The 18,390-nt window shown below is 27.9% G+C and overlaps 1 long non-coding RNA gene across 1 annotated transcript; it reads right to left on the bottom strand.

The window, feature by feature from the left end:
* Positions 1 to 9,488: 9,488 nt before the first annotated feature.
* LOC107063497 (uncharacterized) lies at positions 9,489 to 10,030 on the bottom strand. The gene is made up of 2 exons (XR_001475376.1): positions 9,872 to 10,030; positions 9,489 to 9,783 (listed from the first exon to the last, which is right to left on the bottom strand). It is a non-coding gene; the product is annotated as an uncharacterized lncRNA (long non-coding RNA).
* Positions 10,031 to 18,390: the final 8,360 nt, after the last annotated feature.

Raw genomic sequence — 18,390 nt, 5'->3', positions numbered from 1 at the left:
TTATTGTTTTTAATTTGTGTCAGATGGGTTAAGGAAATAATCTATCAAAGCAGCGCACATCGATCAACAAATTAGGAAAGAAGTGAAAGATATTCTATTAATGTATATTAATTAATTAATGTGATATGTATTCTATTAATGTATTTTAATTAATTAATGTGATAATGTATTTGGTTTTCATGTAAGAAAAATATTTGTTGTTTGCAATATCGATTAATGAATCTTTATATGCTGATATAATTTTTGAAATTGACATTTATATTAACTCATGTGAGAACTTAGCCAATATAAATGTTTTGAACTTGGCTTGATGTTTGACGTCCCTTATGACCCTAGATCAATACTCTTGATACACTTGGTAAAGGACTTTATAACACATGAGCCATGAGCAAGTAGGACATCACCCGGTTCAAGCTCATATACTTACGACAAACAATTCAGATTTTAAGGGTAGAGTTGCAACGTGTTGTAGAATAATTCAGGTCTTAAGTTAGAAATTTTCCGAGTGTTACCGTATAGTCATTTCTAGTTGCCTTTCCTAGTTAATTAGCTACGTTTCATTCTGGTTATAAGTATCTATTTAATGACCTTTCTTATCTTGATTTCCGTAATGATTCATAATAAGAAGCAGGGGCTGTATACATCTGATATACAGACTATGCAGAAAGTATACAACAGATTGTATACACTGGTATACATGGGCCAAAGCACAAGTGTGGAAGCAGCTGAGGGTCCAAACCCAGCCCAGGAAGACAACATCTGGATTTTGGGCCAATAGTCCATTTTTTGGGCATTTTGTTAGACCTGGATATTTTCTTCTTTAATTGTTATTTGAATGTGTTTTAACTCTAACTCTAAATGTTTTGATTAATTTAATTTAATTCCTTAAAGATGAACCATTTTTATTTATGATAATTTATTCCATTTGAATAATTTCATTTAATTAGCTTTCTTTACTTAGAAATTTTTAACAAAATTTGTTTTCCTTCTAAAATTGTTTCAAGTGTTCAAGTTCATTTCTTTTCAATTGACTTTTTAAAAGGATCATTCTTTAATTAACTATTTTTTAAAGTTAGTCAAATAAAATAATTTTTCAAGTCGTGGGATAATCGTATGTTAGTGGACACTTTAAATGCTTTAAAAACCTTCTTGAAGTGTAAATAAGAACCTTGAATCATTTTTCTCATAACTTTTAGGCTTAATTTTGTTCAAAATCTTTAAGTTAAGTTTTCTTAATTTCTTTTAAAAAATTAAGTAGCTACTCCTTTAAAAAGTGATTTTCTCTTAAACTTGAATCGATTTTTTAAAACCAGTTATTTCTTTTTGCGATAAAATAATGAGTATTATTGGGTATCAACCTCATTTAACATCAACCCAAGAGATTTACATATTAATGTTGTTGCTTCTTTATTAATTATTATATTTTTGAAAGATTAAATTCAATATTTATATAATTAAGTGACGATCCTAATTAACAACAATCCAAGAGAGTACACCACTGACTATAGGATCCTTTAGATTCCCCGAAATGAAAAACAATCAAAACTCAATTACCCGATGACTTTTCAAACAGCTTGGTCAATTCTCAACTACACTTCTAATTTTTTTTATTTTGTTAATTATACCTAGGGTACTAATTAATGTTTTAATTTGTGTAGATGGGTTAAGGAAATATGTATTTGGTTTTTATTTAACAAAAATATTTGTTGCTTGCAAATAAACCATTCATTCTTTCTTGTCTTTTGAATACACCACACATTTTCCATGTAATATTATTTGTTGATACTTGCATTACAATTTATAACAAGTTTAATCAATTCATTTCGTTGAACATTGAGTTATCCAGAGAATTAGAGATCAACTCCCCTATATTTTAGAAATTCTAAATTTGCTTTTAATTAAATTCTTTTATTTAATGATTCTTTTTCAATATATAAATTTAAATGAGTTATCAAGTTCTCTTAATTAACAAGCCGCCGTTGAGCAATTTTACATTGACTTATACATAAAAGTATTTATTTTCATATAATTTATAAATATTTCTTATATTATTCATAGTTTTTAAAGTATCTTTTAACATATTATTTCATTAATGGGACTTAAAATTTTGAATGATCCAATAAAAATTATAATCCGTAGATATTATTAACTCTAATAAACCTCAAATCAATACTAATGCTAATATGGGTTATTTGATATTTATTTTTTACATTGATTTACACTCTGTTTGGGTCATTGTTACCCAATGTATTGTATTGTATCATTACCATACCTACAATGTTTGTTTTGATGGTTACTTAAAATGTATTGTATTGTATTGTATTGTTAAATTTCATTGTTACGTAACAATGAAAATCCCCATTTTATGGAACAACCGATTTGGTGTGTTCCCATTGTTACTTAATTTTTTTTTCCAATTATATCCTACATAATATTTCATAATACTATTTTACCCTTTACCCTGAATTATTTAATTCTAGTCAAACCTCCTACCCTAGAATAATTAAGGATATTTTAGTAAATTTATAAATTATAATTAAGCATATACAATCAAACCAAACAATAAAAATATTATTAAACAACAACAAACAATACAGTCTAGCCAAACATTGTATCTATCATATAGTACAATACAATACAGTACATTAAGAAATAATAGATAACAATGATCCAAACAGAGTGTTAGATAATTTTAATAATTTCCACAACTTATAAAATTTTAAATTTATAAATAAAAATACACCTTAAAAAATTGCGTACACAAATAACCGTTTCATTTCATGTAGTAAAAAAGATAGAATCTCTCGGGATTGTTGAGGCTGCTTTCCAAGTGGGACATGTTAAGTCCATTCCATTCATTATTGATTTTTGAAAAAAGAAGAAGAGAGAATTCCTTTATTTTTTGGTCATAATAATCTGAATCCTATCAGTTTAGATCCCAATTAATTACCAAAAAATGAAATTAAGTCATGGGATATGGAAAAGACCATAATGTCCTTTTAAAATTCAGATTAGACTTTCCTTATTTGAACAACCCAATTTCAAATGGACATATCTCACTCATACGAATTCGGAATCGCGCTAACTCGGCAGCGTTGGAAAGATTATTCCAAAATCTTTCCTACGATATCTGGAAACACACCTAACTCATCCTGAAATAATAGTTATGATCATTTGAAGTTGACCAAAAACTCAACTTAACATCCCACATAAATTCTCTAGTTAGAGTTATTCTACAAAAACACACAGACACCAAATTACCACCGCAATACGTGTTGGGCCCACCTTTTTACAATGAAAAAGGTTCTAAGTAGTAAAACTCATAAAACTAGTAATTGGACTCTATAAAACCAAAGCGTTGGGCAGATTTTATTGTATATTACAAAGATTAAGGATTAAGGCTCAAGAGTTAAGATCGAGATGATTTATATTATCATGAATATCAGCATTACTATTAAGTTAGCAACTTAAAAATTTTATCTTTTTTTAAAGCGTTTTACTTTTAAAAAAATAAAAATTAAATTCGCTGCTTTGGAAACGTTTTTCCTGAATTTTTTTTTTTTTTTGAATTTTTATTCAAATTTAATAATCATAAAGCTGCCATGACGAGATCAAGGTTATTTTGACCTCGCCACTTTCTTATAATTGCATTCATTTTTTTCAAACTATTTTTCACGAATAAACATTTAATATGATTGTATACATTTATTTTAAGCAACTCAGAGAAACACAAGCTACAGAATTCTCAAGTCTAACCAATTGAGCTACACATAAATTTTGTTTAAGGGGTATCCCATCCGTGAATATATCCGTTTTATCTGTTTTTCCTTTTAATCGTATCTATCTATTTAGTAATTTTTTTCGAAGAAGCAGTGTCACGTGATACCATGACCCATAAGACCTCCTAAATCCACCCCTGCATTGAACTTGACCCACGACACCCTCAAACTTAAATCGATCGGAGTATATTTCATTTATGTTGTAAGACTAGGGGTCAAATATTCCTTAAATTTTATGTAATAAATCATATGTCAATTATCAACTACACATCACTTATACTTCACTTATAATTTTTTTATTATTTTGTTAGTTACAGAAGGACACTAATTAACGTTTTAATTTATGTAGATGGGTTAAGGAAATTAACCATCTGTGGAAGCAGCGCACATCAGCAAAGGAAGTGAAAGATATAAAGTATACTTAGCGCTTATATATTCATTAATTAAAAGTGGATGATTTGTATATTTTTTTAACAAATAAATTAGGATATACGAATGAGAATTTACATAGCAAACTAACTATAGTTATAGAGCGTAATTAGATAAATTATAGCTATAGAGCATTATTTGTTTAAATCTGTTTGTCATATACAAAGTAATTGTATAGATTGTGAATATATGAGCGCTAAATATGGTAACAGAAAGAAGAGGAACTTTCACATATAGCCTAATTACTCTCCATAGCTATAGTTTGATAATTACAATTCGTAGCTACATGTTATAGGAAAGAGAGAGGCGTGCGAGACTGGAGAGAGAGGAGAGAGGCGAGCGAGAGAGGGAGAAGAGTGGGAGAGAGGTGAATTGTATATGTATATCGGTTAGATAATTGAATATTATACATATGCATCTGTATATATGGCAAGCGAGACTGGGAGAGGGAGGAGAGAAGCGAGTGAGATTGGTAGAGGGAGGAGAGAGGGCAGAGAGTGGGAGAAAGGTGAATTGTATATGTCTATCGATTAGATAATTGTATATTATACATATGTATTTATATATTCTGGCAAATTATACATATACAAACGTGACTAATTATACAAACTAGAAGTCAACCCACGTAATTATTGTATAATGTTAGTCGCGAGTGGTAATATAGCAATCTATAGCTATGATGAGTAATTAAGTAGTATAAATTTGCTTAACCGCGTAATTTTTCCAATAGAAAATAAGTTATTTGTGTATAAAATTAATATAACATTTGATTGACAATGCAAGAGCCTGTATAACTAATACATATATACATAATGAAGAAATCTATATGTATTATATGTAAGATTTATGTATATATAAGATAGAATATGAAATAACTAGTAAATGAATAATTAATTCATCCATAAGTAATATACACATAAAATAATACATTGATTCACTCGTAATTCATTCCTAAAGTACAGAAATAATAATATACAATTGTCATATCCTAATTTATTTGTTAAAAAAGTATACAAATCATCTACTTTTAATTAATGAATATATGAGTGCTAAATATGGTAACAGAAATAATAATGAATCCCATTATTCATGCTAACAGATTTTTTTAATGACATCTACTACAATAATAACACCATAATAATAAGATTCATCATATTGAAGAAGCTCCATTAAAAGGAAAAAAAATTATATGTTTTATTTTGTATACATATGAAATATTATACGTTTTATACCATGAATTTATCATAGAAAGTATATGTTCCATATGCATATTAGAATTATATATGTATAGGATAATATTTGAATATGAATATAGATGGTTGAATTTGTATATAATATAAAGTGTATATGTATGTGAAGATGAATATGTATATACATATAATGAACACATATGATTTATATATACAAATATATATGTATGAATATGTATATACGTATAATGAATATGTGATCCACATATACAAATATATAAATGCGATTCAACATAATTATGTATATACAGTAATCAGTCACAATTATGTATATGTACAAAGAATAACAAAAAAATATACACAAATTTACCAATTCTGATAAGAACTTTTATTCCTTAAATACACAAATCGGGTACATTGGTCCTTAATCCTAGAATCAATTTGAAAAGCAATCGAATCATCGACGATAAAAGGCCGATTAAGTTCCCTCATCATTTTCACGCATGAGTAATAAACCCTAACGACAAAATTCTTTTTCGAAAGAATTTATGAACAAGAACAACAACAGCAGTGACAAGAGTAGAAACAACGGAGATGGGGAATTTCATATTTCAAAATAGAACTGTAAGAGTGTTTTTAGGAGAGAAAAGAGGAATGTGATTAGGAGAGATGAAATTTAGTTGTATAAAGTTATATACAAAGGCAGATAAAGATTTTCTTAGTTGGATATACAATGAAATGTGGGTCTCATAATTAATGGCAAAAAAATTGAAATTGTAACCACTCAAGTAATAAAATTAAACTATACCCTCTTTAACTAATAATATAGTAATGTTTGCCAATTCATGTAATTTTCCCTTTTAAAAAGAGAAAAAAACTTAAGATTTTCAAAAAAAATTACATTTTTCAATGTAATTAATTGAGGATACAGTAGGAATTTTTTTTTTTTGTTCTTTCTTGATTTGTCAAAATGGACAAACAACTAAAAAAAAAAACATATGAACAAGTAATTAGGAACGGAAGAAAGGAGTATCATTTAGCAAGCATGTGAAACCTCATAAACAAAAAACTTTTAACATGGAAATTAACTTTTGGAATTAAAATTGTGTTAATCCCAAATTAGAAGCCATTTCTTCCGTGGATAGCCATGAAATGCAAAGGACTAACATATATATATATATTCAGACTTCAATTGGATGATCGAAACATAAACTAAACTAAACAGCATATTGATAAATTCAAAAGAAAAAGAGCTAAAGCTAAAACAAAGAATCATAAGAAAATAATGTACAGAACAACAGCAAGCACCCAAACAAACAAGATTCTAAATGACAGAAACAAAGAAGATTACCAAAACCATTTCTCTTGTAGCCTTTGAGAGGGAGGGCGAAATAATTCAAAGGAGATTCGGTTCAAAATGGTTCTTTTTATTTAGAGAAATAGAAAAAAAAGAAGAGAGGGATTGGATGAAAGGTCCAAATTAAAGGATTCCAACAATATGATACGAAATCAACTAAACTAATTAAACCACCTTTTTAATCTTAACAAAGTGAAATAATCATCTAACATTTTGAATAACAAACTCATTATAATACTAATTACTTGACTTTATTAATTGTTTTTTTCAAGTATTTATAAAAATGGAAATATTAAATCTTAAATTTTAATTCATCTACTTCATAATTAATAGGGGTAAAATGATAAATTCACTATGTCAATTATTGTTTTCTTAACAGATGTGTCACTCGTTTTTCACCATTCTTGAGGCTAAAGGTAAGCTTTGCACTTCCCGAATCCATTTTTCGATCCGTAGAACGTAATAGAATGGGTGAATATTGATGGTGAAGAGTTTTGTTATAGATTCTATAGTGAAAACAACCCTAAATTGGATAATTGGGATCATGGGTATGATCTAGGGTTAATTAAGTAAGGTTAAATAAAATGAACAATAAAATTCAAACACATGACACACATGTATTGGATTGGTGTATACACAAATTTTACCCATAAATATTTTGATGATCTGACTTGTGAACCATGGTAATAAATCATATGAAATTTAGGGCCAGTTGTCCATATGAGATGAAGTTGAAGTTTTAATTGTTTATTCATCTTACCAAATAAGTAAAAGTTCATAACAAAAGTGTAATACAATATCACAAAGTTATTATAAAAAAAATTAGAACATTTATTGATTAAATTTGAAGAAGTATTTTGTAGGTGATTTTCAGATGAATAATTTTCACGAAGTCCCATCTTATGGGGAAAAAACCATTAATCTAGACAAGCAGCATACTGCAAATCTGAGAGTACGGCAAGTTAACAGAAGATCAACTGTTATAATTATTCAATGACTAGAAAGAGGGCGCCAGTGCATCGCACGAATTATAATTATAATTAAAATGAGTAAATTAAGGATTCTCTGTACAACATTGGTATAATATTGTTACAATACGTGCAAAAATAATGCTAACTAAAATTCAATTGAAATTGAGATTACTATCAATTCTCCTATTTTTGTAAAATGGAAATTTAGGCAAGTGTTTTCTAAACATATGTATAAAAATACCAAAGGCTGCACATGTCAGTACCGACCAGTGTACATATTTGATTTACAATTGGCAAGCTTTACCATTAGTTTTTTTTATGAACGTGTAATTCTATTCCACCTTAAAGTTATAAGCACTCAACCGATATTTTTTTAATGGCTGCTACACATTCAAATATGGAAGTTAGGTAGTTCTAAATCAAAAAGTTCATTTCTTACTTTGAGCCGCCCACAGTTCACAATCAAATCAAACCTTAAGTTTGAATAACATAATATTACCTTGATGTTGTATAAACCACTAAGAAAATCATTTTATTACATTTATCATATAATACAACAACTTAGTCTTGAAGAGCTCATGCTCTACCTATCCTTGTGCTTCTTGATCTGGGGACGTAAAAAGAGCTCATACTAAAAATGTCGGCTTCTCTTCGTCTCACCTACATCTCATATACAAAATTGCCTCTCCTGAAATACAAAATAAATGTTTGTTTTACTTCTATTGAGGGACATGGAAAGAGTAAAAAATATTACAAAAAAATGAATGTGAGAATAAATTAGCTAAAAATGTTTGCGAAAGATATCACAGACATTTTAGAGCTCATACTTGGACCAAGCAAAACCTCCATTTTTTCATCTATTTCATTGCCAAACCTTCAAATGCAATAAGCAAAACACAAGGAATCCATTAATGACCATGACACAAAATTCTGATGAAAGAATAGTATGCTACAAATAAAAGAGAAAACATGAAGTTTATATTACTCTATAAGAAGAGTATGACAGCACTCTTAACAAAATATTATTATATATTGCATACTCAAATTACTACTCCTATTTCACATATAATACAAAAAAGTTTAGGAGTTAGTAGCTACTCTTGAGCAACAAACTCAAGATTAAAGAAAAGAGTTCGTTTCTGCGTTAAATTAATAGTCTTATAGGATTCTTCCATTACCCAAACATTTTATTACTCTCTCATTTCTCAAATTTTTTCTAGCGTCAACATTATTACTTATTTGCTAGATTTTATTATGTTCATTTTTTTTTGGATTAATCAGATGAAAAATATTTTTAACATTATCAATTGTATCTAACTAATATGAACACATGAAACAAAAACTTTGAGAAAGCATTATCTTTCCAAACTTCTTCCATGGGTGACCAAGTATGTATATAGTGTAGATTTGTCAAAATTGACAACATTATGAAAAATAACTCAATACAATGAAAAACAATCAAGGATTGCAACTTATGAATACAAATCAGAGACTTTACAATGTTTTGAATTACACCATCTTCCAATTTCATTACATCAATATCATCGTCTAATATCTCAAATTAGTTGATCAATGAACATCCCAACCTTTTTCTTAGCCCCTAAATTTCAAAGCCAGAATAGAAAGCACAATAAAACGTAAGAGTTTAATAAATAATATACATTGTCAACGTAACGTAAATAATTTTTACATGTGATGGTAGGTAGCACATTTTATCAAGAAGGTTAATGTAAATCTACTAACCTGATAGTGCAAAAAAATATTTACATTGATCATGTATAAAACTCAAATGTAAAGGTACATCATTTGCAATAAATGCATTATTTCATTCGGTGAGCATTCATTAACCAATACAACTGATAATGATCGTATACAGACAACTTAAATACCAAAATTTGATTCAGATGATGAATGTTTGTCGAAATTTGAGCAAGAGTATCTCCATCTTCATCAACAACTTGCTTGGATGGTTGTTAAATATTACTATTTTGTTTATAGTCATTTTCATGCAATTTTCCTTTCCACAAATGGATCAGGGCAAATAAAAATGGTCACATCTGTAAACTTCATGTCATTATATTCTCTAAAAAAATTGAAGGAAAAAAAAAAACAAAATTAAGAAAGAAAGAGTCGAGAAAAACTTACCACAAAATACAATTAAGAAACTTGAATTTGAAAGAGTCAATGAAGAAGAAAGTGAACTTCAAAGATCCATCTTGAAGGTTGAAGTTGTGAAGCAATGAACCTAATGTTGGTTGGTGAGTGTTTTGAGCATTGGTGAGATGATAGTGCAAATACGCGTGTCAACAGAAAAATAACAAAAAAAATGACGTCCAATCAAATAAAGCCAAGTTTGTAGTACACTTCACATAGAGTGGTCATTTGGGTATTAGAAAAAGTGGCAAGTGCTTCGGTATACACATAGTTTGCAGGGGAAAAAGAACACTGTTAAGGAAAAGGCATCTGAAAAGTAAAAGTTACACGGCAAGTACAACTTAAATGCTGTTATAGTTGTTGAATAAAGTGGGCCCTAACATAGTACAACTTAAATGTAATCAATGCTAGTACAATAGTTGTTGAATAAAATGGACCCTAACATAGTATAACTTAAATTACATTTGGAATAACTTTTTGGAGCTTAATACTTGTTGAATAAAGTGAGTCCTAACATAGTACAACTTAAATTAAATTTGGAACAATTTTTTGGAGCTGTGTTCGTCTTTTATAACTCCCTCTTCTAAATAAGGGTAAAAATAAAATAAAATAATAATAATATAATTCAATATATGGGACACAACCTCGTTAAAAAAAATTATTCAAATCATTTAAAAGACGATATATCCTGAAACTTTTTATCTAATGCCAAAAATTGACATATTAAAATCATGGCTTCTAGAAATAAATAAAGGGAAAAGGGTCTAAAATACCCCTCAACTTTGTCATTTAGAGCTGATATACCCCTCGTTATGAAAGTGGCTCATATATACCCCTACTTATATACAAATGGCTCACATATACCCTTCCCTCTAACGGAAATGAAAAATAAAAAATTTAGTTTAAGTTTTTATTTTTTAAAAAAAAAAAAAACTATAATCCCATACGGGTATATTTAATCTTCCTCAAACATATTTTTTTTGTTTCAATGGCTAATTTGGATTTATATTTTGATGGTCAAATTTATTTATGTTTCACTAATATTCTTGTAAAACTTATTATAGATGACCAATTTTTTTTTCTTCAAATACAAAAATTAATTACATTATAGAAAAAAAAAAATTGTTTTAAATTATAATATAGCCACAAAACAATAGTTTTAAATTTTTTTCTTTACACTAAGGAATGAAAGAAAAAATAAAATAAGAATAAGAATAAGAAACTAAAATAATGAAAATCAAAGAAGTCAAAAAATAATTTATGTATGAAAAAATTGAAATATACCTTGAACTTTCTAGAAGAATCCTATATACCCCTAAATGATTTTTTAAAAAAAAATAAAAGTAAAAATATAAGTTTAAAATTAATTTTTTTCACTTCCGTTAAAATGAAGGGTATATGTGAGCTCATTTTGTAATGGTAGGGGTATATGTGAGCCGTTTGTATAACGGTAAGGGTATGTATGAGTCACTTTCATAACGAAGGGCATATCAGCTCCAAATATCAAAGTTGAGGGGTATATTAGAACCAATAAATTCAGTCACTTTCATCTTTCATAACAAAAAGTTTGACATAAATTGTAAGTCACTTTCATATTCTTTTTCTGTTATAGTAAAAAAAAAAATGTGGATAAAATTGAGGTATCTACTTTGATTTTGTGGTCATTTTTTATTAGCTGAGGATACTGCGGTACTTTTAGCTGAGGTATCAAAATTTTAAATTGAATTGGTGTAAAAAAAAAGGGATAAGGGTCTGGAAAATACCCCAATATTGATCGAATTTGCTGTTGCGATACTAAACTTTCATGAGAACTTATTACCTTCCTAGACTATTTAATACCGTATTTTAAACATATATATTTGCCCACGTGGACATAAAAATAATGCAAAATTATAAATAGTAATGTGTCCACGTGGACACATTACTATTTATAATTTTGCATTATTTTTATGTCCACGTGGGCAAATATATATGTTTAAAATACGGTATTAAATAGTCTAGGAAGGTAATAAGTTCTCATGAAAGTTTAGTATCGCAACAGCAAATTCGACCAAAGTTGAGATATTTTCAGACCCTTGTCCCTAAAAAAAATGTAATTGTTTTAAAAATTAGAAAGCTTAATTCTTATATTATTCCACATATTTTTCCGGTGAGTTGATTCGGTGGAAAATGAGTAAAAAAATGATGTTATTTAGCAGGAAATATTATTATTTATAAAAGGAGGATTAATTCTAGTTAGTAAGTGGTCATGCATTGTACTTTTGCAACACATTATTTTTTATATTGTTGTAAAAGAGTTATTTATTTATATAAAGATTTGAGTTGTTTAATTCAAAATTCTTAAATATTTCTAATAAAAAGTTGATTCTTCTTCTTTTTTTCTTTTTTTCTTTTTTAATTTAAATTTTGTATTTATTTTTTATAATGTTCAAAATTGTTTCAAGTGAAATTAAAATTATAAAATTTCTATTAAAATATTTTTGGATCTCAAAATTTGAATCCTTAACAAACACTTTACTAGTTTTATCCCCGAGCAACCTATAACAGTATAATTACATAACAGTTGAGCAATTTGATAAATAAACTGCAAAATCAAATCAGATACACTATGATGGATGTTTAAATTAGGAAACAAACAAGATATATCTTAGTAAAATTAGGATCACATGACACCAAAAACATAAATTTAAATTTACTTAGGTTTTTATAATTTCAAAGAGAATATTTACATGCTAATCAGATATATGTATTTAGTGTGATTCTTATATATATGAGATACTAGATACATATGAGAGTGACGAGCAAGATTTGTTATGTATCTCAGATATATGTGAATCTACTTGGATATATTGTATCTAAAATAAATTACACCTAATTTTAACTATATATATCCCGAGATACACGTATTTAGACGCGCCAAAATTTGACAAAATTTATAATATTACAAACTAGAGTATATCTAGATAATTAACTTCTAAACTAGTAGGATTTTTGTAAATTTCCTACAAAATTCCTCATGGAGCAAAACAGGTCAATAAGATTCCAACTCATTTTATGCCCTTCTAATTTAATTCAAATATTATATAATTTCAATCTTTTCTAATTTACTGTTCTTTTTTTTTTTTTTGGATGTGTTGGTTGATTTTAGAGGTTTGAAAAAAAATCCTTCCATGTATTTGTTTGACTTGGATAGTTGATTGTACACGAGGTTTCCTCCATCTTTTTTTTCCTAATATGTGAGTGTGACATAAGAGAAGGCGAACTAGAATTATTAGAATATCAAACCAAACCATTTGTGTTGGATTTTTAAATTTATAAATCAAATCAAACTAATAAAATTCGGGTTTTTCAACCTCTGGTTTTTTTGGATTTTTTTGGGTTTTTTTGGATTTTTTTGGGTTTTTTCGGATTGTTTCGGATTTTTCCGATAAAGTATTCATACAAACATATAATTTACTTGTACTTCAAATATTTCTTTAGTCCTAAAAAATACAACTATTTAAGGTGTTTCTTAAAAAAATAACACAAAATATGATATGATTAATGACTCTAAAATATCCAACAAAACTAATAATAATGAAAATCGCGTAAAAACAAATATTACAAATTAACAAGTCATAATGAAAATGATCATAATTTAAAAATACTAAATCATGCTAATATATATTAGATTGTATAAATTTTGACGACGCATATACTAATCACTAGATATAAGGTGTCCGTGCTAGCAGAGGTCCAACATATGCTACATTTTTGTTTTAATTAATATAATACAAATGTATTTTGCAGCCATTCAAAAACTTATACTTTAAAAAATGATAGTCAAAGTTTCATTGTTTGCTACGTTTCGTCATAACCTTGTCAGCCATAAACATTTCGTCATAACCTTTGTCATAGATTTTGTTAGTAGTCAGCCATAAACATTTCGTCAATAACCTTGTCAGCCATAAACATTTCGTCATAACCTTTGTCATAGATTTTGTTAGTACATATTTGGGATTTTATCGGAGATCCTATAAAAACCCAACTCATATGTACTAAAAATAAATAAATTGAGTGTTAATAACATTTTTCACTTATAAATTATTACTATTACTATCATGGAATTGATCTTCCACATTACAATTAAGGTAGCTCTCAAATTTGTCATTGTTTCTACTATTGTAACCATAGCATGGTGGTGGTACTTATGCTGCTATCGGAGCAGTCGTATCACTACTAACGTCGATGAGCATGAAGCTCCTCAGACACCATCACTAGCACCAGTTATGAACGCATCAGCAAATTTCGAACTTCAAAATGTGTAATAAAATAAAAATGTCATCAAAATTCTCAGGTAAGCAAAAATCATTGGTTTTATTCTAGAAGTCATTATATATATATGTGGCTGGTCATGTACTCTAGCTAGTACATATTTATATTTGAGATGACTTCAGAATTTAAATGCGGTAATTTCAACTTTTTAGGATTGTTTGCAATATTGGTTGTACATTTGAATTTGCTAGCTTCAGAAAAAATCTTACGTACACATAAATTAGCATCCATTTAAGTGTTCAAAAGCTAATTATTTTATTTTTTCTTATTCTATAATTGAGAGTTAGCACTTAGCAGGCAACACACCGTTAACCTGTGTCTTTACCAGTCTACTAGTAATCTTTTTCATTTCAAGTATTATTTGAAGCAATTTTGTGATTATGTGGGGCTTATTTTTTTCTTTCATTTTAAGCTTGATTTTCATATTTAATGGTGTGGATAAATCGATAGTTATAATTTGTTTAATTTCAAGTTTTCAACTTATTTATACTTATAAAATATTAGATAATTATGGGTTTTAAAATTACTTTGATATAGTTTGATGTTTTAGTAATTAAATGACACTCTTCGATTTTTATTGCAAAGAAAAACTTATTAAAAGAAGTATTATTAAGTTTTTTTGGAAATGTCTAAATCATACCAACCAATATAATATGATTTTCTCGTTGAAGCTACATATATATAACTTCTTTTTCCAAAAAAGTTAAAATTATATGTTATGTTGAAATATAGTCATCGAAAAAATTGGCAGTGTTCACATGTCATCTATCAAGAGAAATCAATCAGCAAATTAAATGAATTAAGCATTCTTTCTGTTTGACTATATAACAATTTTATTGTTGATACGGAGTCGTATTTATTAGAAAGTATTTTACTTTTTAATGTGAGATTTTTTAGCACAAATTCAGATTCAGTCGAACTTCAATATGGGTACTAGACGCCGGGTGGAAAATCAAAATTTTAAAAAATAAATAAATTATTGAATCAATAGAGACTAGAGACGAAATCAGAAGTTGAAGTTGATTTGTTTGAAATTTTAAATTAATAATTTATACATATTTAATAAATATTTTATTATAAATTCAAAATTTAAATCAAAGTTACTAAGTTAGATCAAATTCATAACCGATCCAACACTATATATTAAATTTTATTTTTGGCCCTATTTTTTTGTGCAGGGACAAGGAAACAACTACGTAGCTACCGAAATCAACATCACAAGTGAAAATTCTACTATTATTTATTCTATTTTGTAACAAAAGTGTATTTATTTTTTGTATTTATCTTATATTTAATGGGGGAAAAAAAAGCAGCTGAGTTTTGGCAAATAAATTATATTATATGTATCACGTCAGAACAGTATTATACTTTTATGTTCTTTGATTTGTGAATTATTGTATTTTCAGTTAAATCAGTTTTTGTTGCTTAACAATTAATTCATACTCTTAGATATATCTATTTTATCTTGAGAGAAAAAGTAATTTATAATCTCGAATATAATGAAATTAAATTTTTTAAGGACACACAATAATTAATATTTTTAAGAAATTAAACTTTTACTTACATTTTTTAGAAAGTGATTAATTTTTCGAGGTTTAAAGAGAGAAAAAAAATTTGGTATGTGTGAAAAATATTGACACGTGTAAATAAAATTACTTTATTATTTAAATTATAAATATGTAGTGACTAGATTATGATAATCTTTGTTATCTTTGACCAAAACTATTTAAATTAAATAAATTCCTTATAAGTAATACAATATGCAATATGCAGTCCATCTTTTTAATTATTATTTTTACAGAATAATAATAACTGACTTTCCTCAAATTACAATCTTGAAACAATTATATTATAGACATTTATGAAGAAGTAAGTTAAAAAAAATCAGTCAAATAAATTAAATTTTTTCAAAATTTTCTTCTTTGGTTTTTAGCTAGAGGACAATTTTATTTTTAACTTTTTAAAAATATTTAATATATTTTATATTGTTTTTATTCTTCATAGTAGAACTCATATCGTCAATTGGTATTAAATATATTCTCAAGGATAATATAGGGAAAAAAATAATAAATGTCTATATTAGTTATCATATTGGGGTGGGTGGGGTTGCGGGGGGGGGGGGATTATTTTTTCATTGCTATATAATAGTCCTCTGTCTCACTCTTTTTTCTTCACTTAACACTCAAAAAAATTTGGCAAACACTGTTGTAAAACTTAAGAACAAAAGAACAATATAAAGATGAAGACAAGAAGAATACAAGACAAGAGGAACAATATGAGATAACTTTATTTCTTTCAAGTGTTCACCAAATCTTCAAGTGTATACAATATGAACCCTTATGCCTCTATTTATAGTGTAACATAGAGGCATACAAAAGGTTAGTCATAAACATGACATTAACATGAATATAATGGGGGAGGTTATGGAAGTGAAAGGTTACAAGAATAATGGTTATAAAGGTGGAGGTTATGGAGGTTATGGTTATCTTCATAATGGAGGAAAGTAATGGAGTAACTTCTTGATGTAGTGGACATCCACAATATATTATTTTATAACACTCCCCCTTGGATGTCCATAGATAATATGCCTCGTTAAAACCTTACTAGAAAAAAACCCTGTGGGAAAAAATCCTAGTGAAGGAAAAAGAGTACACATATCTTTTAATACGCTTTGAATGTTGCCTCGTTAAAAAACCTTACCAGGAAAAATCCAATTGGGATAAAACCATGGTTAAGGAAAAGAGTACAACGCGTATTTTTCTCCCCCTGATAGAAACTTTACTTGATATCTCGGAAACAATGCATTTCAATCTTGTATGACAACTTCTCAAATATTGATGTTGGCAATGTTTAGTGAATAAGTTTACAAGATTATCACTTGAATGGATCTTTGAACGTCTATCTCACCATTTTGTTGAAGATCATGTGTGAAAAGGACTTTTGGTGAAATATACTTTGTCCGATCTCCTTTGATTGTATCCTCCCTTCAATTGAGCTATATATCATTTTCGTATATGGTGGATAGAATATCTTTTTCAAAAGAAAATCACATATTTTCTGAATATGATAAATCATGATTTTCAATCAAATACACTCCTGACTTTCTTTATAGATCAATATTATTTCTGCATGATTTGATACTTTGAATGCCAAGATTTTGTTGTGCTTCCATATATAAATAAATAGTCCATTTGCGATCGAGCTTTATGCGGATCAAATACATATTTTGCATCTACATAATCAAATTATTTCTGAGTCGGAGATTGATCATTTCAATTTTATTGAAGCTCGTCTTTTCTTCGCAAAAAAAATCACATATCTTCTATGTGTTGAGTCACTTGCTTTGTTAGTTTCTTGTTATAACTTGAATGATAATATGACAATCCCCTCACACAACTTTTTATATAAATATCAAATAATCTTCTAGCATTTGCATAACCAACAATATGTAAGTGCAGGAATTGCACTAATACATGGCATTTTTAACCATTTTCATGAGGTTGAAAAGATAATTTCTCTGTGTTAAGCAATCTCAGAACCATTGGGTACTCAATGGAATTGTTTTAAGACCTTTTAAATCCTTCAGGAATTTTCATATAACCTTCATCGTCTAGTTAGACATGATAATCAGTCATTATACATATTCAAGTATTTCATCTATTGCCATACTGAAATAAGTCTCATTGCATCCACCACTGGAGAACATATCTCCATTTAATAACATCAGGACTTCTGCGAAAACCCTTTATGCCCCGAGGCACAAACAATACTTTATATCTTACGGTTATACTTTCTCACAATGATTCATTTGTACCCCACTGACATATATTTTGATTTGTGAACTATAAGTTAAAAAACATCACTTTTCTAAGTGAAACAAAATATACTTGAATAGTGCATTTTATTTGGCCAATCATTTATCTGTCCACATTATATGACAGATTTGAATTTAAGATCCTCGTAACCACTTATAGCATTGAGTGCTACTTCATATCAAATATATCGTCGACGGTCATTTGACTTGATTCCAATACGACATAACTTATCGAGATCTCGTTATTTTTCATAATTTTCAGGTACCTGAACCTTTGCCAATGTTTTATGAAGTGTTATGTCATAGTGCTCTTTCAAAGCACTTACCTCATTATCATGACCATTTTAATAATTTACTCCTCTCCTTCCTCAAGGAGTTTTAC

The sequence above is a fragment of the Solanum tuberosum genome, unplaced genomic scaffold (assembly GCF_000226075.1).
Source record: "Solanum tuberosum cultivar DM 1-3 516 R44 unplaced genomic scaffold, SolTub_3.0 scf00365, whole genome shotgun sequence".
Classification (NCBI taxonomy): Eukaryota; Viridiplantae; Streptophyta; class Magnoliopsida; order Solanales; family Solanaceae; genus Solanum; species Solanum tuberosum.
This window is presented reverse-complemented; position numbering and strand designations above follow the sequence as displayed.